At 50.9% G+C, this 6,000-nt stretch overlaps 1 protein-coding gene across 9 annotated transcripts in view; it reads left to right on the top strand.

Moving 5' to 3' along the window:
* The first annotated feature begins 5,198 nt into the window (after positions 1 to 5,198).
* Positions 5,199 to 6,000, top strand: part of KTN1 (kinectin 1) — a 74,977-nt gene continuing 74,175 nt past the window's right edge. For all 9 annotated transcript variants that reach the window (XM_083837486.1, XM_083837481.1, XM_083837487.1 and 6 more), the window contains exon 1: positions 5,199 to 5,353. The gene's annotated coding sequence lies outside the window, so the exon portion shown is untranslated. The remainder of the gene's footprint in view (positions 5,354 to 6,000) is intronic.

The raw sequence follows: 6,000 nt of genomic DNA, 5'->3' as shown, positions 1-6,000 counted from the left end.
ACCACGTCTCATACCCTGAACTTACTGCTCCAATTAAATACTGATCCTTTAAGCTTTATCTGGAGCAACAACACAGTAATGGCACTCAAGTGTGTTTGCACAGAAAAGCAGAGAGGCGTGCATATGGCAGGTGTTAATAGACCTCTATTAATTTAGTTTGCAGGGGTCGCAGCAACGCTGTAGACATGAGCGATGGTGCTGGGATGCCCTGGGACCTTCAGTCCAAGCTCTCCAGGAATTAGAGCACAGCCTGTGATGCCTTCACTGCCATGTCAGCTGAGATATACCAGCACAAGAGTTTTTACTGGCTTATCATACAGGGGAGGACGGATGAACATTGTGCAAACACCACGAGCCAAGGAAGGGTGCTAACGGGTCGCTGAAATCCCAGTAAAACTTACTTTTGTCTGACTGCTCAGCACGATGCAATGACTGACACTGGAATGAGTCCTCGGGGTGCGCAGCTCAGTCATTAGTCAGTTCTCATTACCACTTCCTCCGATTAACGGCAAGCAAATCAGCGTGCTTGAGTCAACAAGGACCTCGGGAGAAACTAAACTTCCCCAAAATGCTGCCAGATGTCAGCAGACGCTCCAGTCCCCCTGCCTTGACCTTTTCGTGCCTTAACACATAATTAACTGTGAACACAGTGGTGTTGCTGTCTCTCTACCCCTTCTGCTGTAGCCTGCCAATGAACATCGTTAGCGGTAACGAAGCAGTACGTGCACGGCTCGGCAGGCACGTGCCGCTGCAGAGCATCGCGTCTCCGTGCTCCTTCCCCCCAAGCAGGAACCCAGCCTGAAATCACTTTGGGTTCCTCGTTTGGGTCCTCCTTGTTCCCACTTGCTGCTTCTGCAGTTTATGTTAACGGGAGCATGTTTGAATAGGTTGTGGCATTTGCCTACCGACTTCATGCTTTCTTACGCCTTAGCTTCTGTGTTCAATGTATAGAAGTGGAATATGAGTTATTTTTTCCCCTGCAATCCAATGCATTATTATGGAAAGCCTTAATATTTTTACATGTTTTGGTGTCTGCACGCTGTAGAAGCAGCTGACTGGTCACAGCGCCCTGCCTTATGAAGGTGTCATTTTTTTCCTCATTTTTTTTTCTTCAGCCCGCTAATCTGTGGCTTGTCAGAAATAATTAAATGCTCCGATTGCTTTGGCCTCCCTTCAGCAGGTATTTGCCCAGGTCAATAATACAGGAGCAGCTCTGCTGAGATCTGTTTGCACTCAGAACACTCAGCAGGGCTCAGGTAGAGCTAAGGTATGCTCGGCAGTGCTTTCAGGAAAACTGGGAACCCAGATGGGCTTGTGTTGGGGAGGGTCCAAAGCCGGCTGCTTTCTAAACACAAATCATGTCAGATCCATTGGGTTTTGTGTATCATCATTAAAAAGTGCTCACATTCATCCCCAGGTGTTTGTACAGCCCCCTTACTCTCAGAGTGGTATGGGCAGCGCTGCGATCCCAAACAAACGGAGTGCACAAAGACAGATGGCTTAAACACATTCCGAACTGCAGCTGGTGTAGACCTCTCCCAGCTCTCACCCAATTTGTTAATGGCTGCGTTTTTCCCGGTAGGACAGTAATGCTTTTCTCTGTGATTTTTTATAAAGGACCTTCTAGGCCTTCTTTTGCCCCCTTGGATGAAAACGGTTGAATTGGCCTCTTTTCTGGTGCCTTTCTACTTTCCCTCGAGCACCCGAGATACTTCTTAACCCTTCCTTTCCCCCAGGACTTACAAACAGCGTGATATTTGGGTGTCTGAGTCTAGACACAGCATGGCAGGATGGTGAGCTTGCTCGGGAGAAACCTGTCACCATCTAAAAGGTCAGCTATAGAGGCGAAGAGAAGAATCCACGTTCATTTTAAGCATGAGGAGCTAAAACAGCATTTCACGGTGGGATGTGCAGTGAGCTCTGGCACCGCTAGGAATTGTTGCTTGATCTCGCAGGCCATGGGTGATCCTTCTGCCGTTCACGGGCCGTCTGCTCGGACCCAGGCATTTACAAACACTTCCAGCCTCCAGCCAGCCTGGGGAGGCAGGTGCCTGTTACCACCAGTGGAGGCAACCTGGGGACCAGAGAGCAAAGTCTCCCTGCAGCGTGACACTCGTGGCACCAGGCAGATGACCACATCCCTCGGGTAGCTGCAGACAGGATATTTTAATATTAACAAACCTAAACGTGGGTTTTCTTCTTTCTTTCTTTCTTTATTTTTATTTATTTTTTTATTGTTGTTGTTGTTTTGATTTTTGTTTTCAAAGAAAAATATCTTTATTCCTTAGGTAATGATGAAGAGTATTAATTTAAAACCTATAGTTCATATATATATATATATATAGTTTATATATAGCTATAGTTCAATGTGGGATGGTGTAAATAACACCTGGAAACCTGAATTTTGAACGGAAGAAGAGATGTAAACTGTTACTGGGATACAGCACGTGAAGCGTTTTACAGCAGGAGAGCTTCTTTCTGTGTCATTTCTTCATTTGCTTTGCTTAATGATGCCCGGCTCTTAAAAAATCCTCTTCTGCTATGATGCTACCAAGAAAGAGGGAGAAAGAAGAGGAGTATTTTAAACGTGCTTTGAAACAGAACTCCCAATGTTAATTCAGAGGTTAATCTTGTGTTGCTTGGAAAGCTGCTTTTCTGCCCAGCCTCCCTGTGATCCCTTTAGCTATATCTGATACTGAAGGCTTGAAAACTCCAGATTAGAAATTAAATTCCACCTCTGTGGCCCAGCCCCGATGACCCATGGCGTCACAGAAAATAGGGTTTCCTTTACAGCGAGCTCTTCCAGCGAAAGCTGTTGCTTTTTTTTTTTTCTTTTTGAAAATGAGCGGGGATTATTCAGTGAAGGCTGATTGCGGGCCCTGGTCTTGCAAGGATTTGGGCGCTTGTTTTATTTTGCTCACACGTGTTAGCACAGAGGACAGTCTGATGGGCTCCAGCGTGGCTTAAGGTGGACGAGGCGTGTCGGCTGTGTCAGGCACCAACTGCTGCTGCCGGGCTGGGTGTAGGAGCTGCGCTGCAGGAGCCAACACGCATGCTGGTCAGGTGTCTTCTATGGGAGCAGCAGCCCTGGCAGGGGAGGAAAGGGGCTTCCCAAAGGGATTTCCCATTGGGACTTCCTTTTTTTTTTTTTTTTCCTTTGCAAATGTGAAAAAATTGAGCAGCAGAATCTTTTTATTTTTTATTATTTTTTTTATTTTTATTTTTTGTTTTTATTTTTTATTTATTTTTTAAGTGAGTTCTGAGGCAGCTTCTAACCATTCTCTTTATTAGCTGGCTTCCCTGTCATAAAAAAAGTGACCTTGGCCATCTCAGCTTCATTAAAAAAAATATATATTTTTATATATACACACTGTGATAACGTGGATGATGTGGAGACTTGTATTAGCCTGGTGGATTTTGGGTCACGTACAATGCCATGTTTGAGTCTATTCTTTTTTATTAAGAGTTTTTTTTCTTACTACAGGAGTTCCCATAGTTGTTTCTTCTTCCTGCTTAGGACAGATGTATTTTTATTCCCTTACAGCTGGATTGAATCAAATGTCTTTTTCTGCATAGTTTGAATTTCTGCAGTGGGGTTATTTCTCATTTACTACTCTGAGAACAAAGTTGTAGCAATTTCTGTGACTTTCTTTAGCAGAAGTTGAAATCTTTTTGGTGCACGTGTGTGTGATATATTAATTTTCACTTCCCACCAAGTGTGGGAATTCACGCTTGTAAACAGTACAATAAAAATAATGCAAATAAGCAGAGGCAAAGAGAAAAATTTGGTCATCGTTGTTTTTCCCTAGCCAGAAAAGAGAGGCTGAATCAGTGAGGTGTTGAGACTTGCAGGGTGTTCATTTCTGGCATCGATAAGGATCTCTCATGCTCTCCTATAAAATGCTAAATTAGCAATACTCAGCCTCCCTGACTTCCAGCCCCACTGAGCGCGCAGCTTGTCGTCCTCTTGGGCCTTCCCTGAATCCACAGGTCTGAAGTATTTTCCCTGCGATCTGAGAAAGCAAAAATCCTGACAAAACTAATGACTTGGGGCTCCTGCGGCATTTCAAAACCCTTTTCTTTTTCCCCGTGAGTGGTTGCCTAATGTGGCTGGGATTTCAGCGATGATTTGCATTATTTCCTGCCTGCAGTCGGGGTATGCAGCATCGTTAGCCTCGCTGGCTGATTTGCACAGCGGTCACTCTCCAGTGAGTTTTGCCACTGGGTTTCCCAGCCTGCAGTAATCTGAACAGTTTATTGCCTTACGCGTTGGGCGATGATACACAACGTGTGATTTAAAAGCATTCTCCAGTCGGCACCACAATTGCCTGCACGTTGCTAAAAGCAGAAGAAAATAAAAAAAATGCACCTCCCGCAGCTGAAGCACCTGGCTCTGCGCTCTGCAACTGCAGTAGCTGCCCGAACGACGCCAAGGAGCGAGGTTTTGCCTTAAACTTGCACCTTCGCAAGCGGGCGGTGTGGATGCTGCCAAAAAGAGCGAATTTTCCTGTGCACACAGGGCCGTTTTATTCCCTGTCAGTGTTTGGGGCTGTGAGGTTGAAGGTGAGAGAAACCTGCCTCGTGAGCGCTCTGGGACTGGTATACGTGAGGGTGAAGGAAAAGCTGGGACTTTCACAAGTCAGACCCCCAAAATCCCTGTAAGGTCTACCCTGACTGCAGCCCTGACACGTCCTGGTGCATGCCGCACGCAGGGCTGCTTCTCAGGGGATTTACACTGCAGATCCAGGCAGTTTTGAGGCAATTAAGGGAAATTTAAGGGCAGTGGGCTCACGTTGATAAAATAAACGGGAGCAAGAGGGCACAGCTGGCCTGCACACCCATGCGTTGGCCGCTCTCCACAAGCACCAAGGCCGGAGGGTGTCAGAGCTCGGCTTCCCCTGCATCTTCCCCGCTCCGTGCCTCGCTTTCCCCATCTGTAAAATGGATGTAAAAAGCCTTTTCTGGAGCCTGCAGCCCACAAAGGGGGAGGCTGTTTTGTGCCCCACGCTGTCCCCAGCCGGGGGGTGTCTGCGTGGGAGTGTCCGTGTGGGGAAATCTCAGCGTGGGGGGGGGGGGGGGGGCTCCTCGCGGGCCCCACACGTGTGGGGGACACCCATGGGGGGAACTGGGCTGCGTTTGGGGACCCCCACGCGTGTCAGGAGAGCGGCGATGCCGCTCCTTTAACGGGAGGGGGGCCGGGAAACGCCGAGGACGTGCGGCGCCGCCTCCTCGTCCTCCTCCTCCTCCTCGTTCCCCGCCCGCTCCCTTCCTGCCAGCCAGCGCCGCGCAGGCACCGGCCCCGGCTCCACCGCCCCGGCCCCGCCGCCCGGCCCGGCCCGGCCCCGGCCTCACGGTGAGTCCGGCCCGCCCGGGGTGTGTGTGTGGGGGGAGAAGCCCGGTCCCGGCCATGTTCCCAGCCCCGAGCAGCCGGGGCCGGGCCCTGCCCGCGGCCTGCAGGGCGGGCCTAGGCCTCGGCCGGGGCGCGGGGCAGGTGCGAGGCCGGGCCGAGGCCTCACGGATCCGGGGGGGGGGTTTGGGGGCCGCCGTCCCCAGCGTGTGGCTGCGGCAGGGCTGGGAGGGAAGGAGGAAGGGAGGGAGGCCGGCCGGCTGGCTGGCTGTCCGTCCGTCCCTCTGTCCGTCGGTGTTTGCACTAAATCACTGTAACCCCCAAGGGCTGCGGGCGCAGGGCTTTGCCCCCCAAAACCCGCTCCGGGGATCGTCCCCCCCCCCAGGTCCCAGCTCCGGTGCTGGGCGCTGAAGCTGGCAGGGTGGCAGCCCTGCGGAGCCTCCCGCGCTCCCCACGCTCTGCTTGGCACGGCTATTTTCTATTACACGCCTTAAATTATCCCTGCTGCAATGGTGCGGGGGGTGCCGGTCACCTCAGGCTTTCCCCCGTGGAGCTGGGGGCACGCTGCGGTGACGGGGTGCGGGCCTCGCATCGCTGCGTCAGGCAGCGCTTGGTGAAACGCAGTCGGCGTGTCTGTGGCACAGCAGGGTGCT

This window comes from Anser anser (genome assembly GCF_964211835.1).
Source record: "Anser anser genome assembly, chromosome: 5".
Taxonomy (NCBI): domain Eukaryota; kingdom Metazoa; phylum Chordata; class Aves; order Anseriformes; family Anatidae; genus Anser; species Anser anser.
The sequence above is the reverse complement of the archived record's forward strand: the minus strand, read 5'-3'. Positions and strand labels throughout refer to the sequence as shown.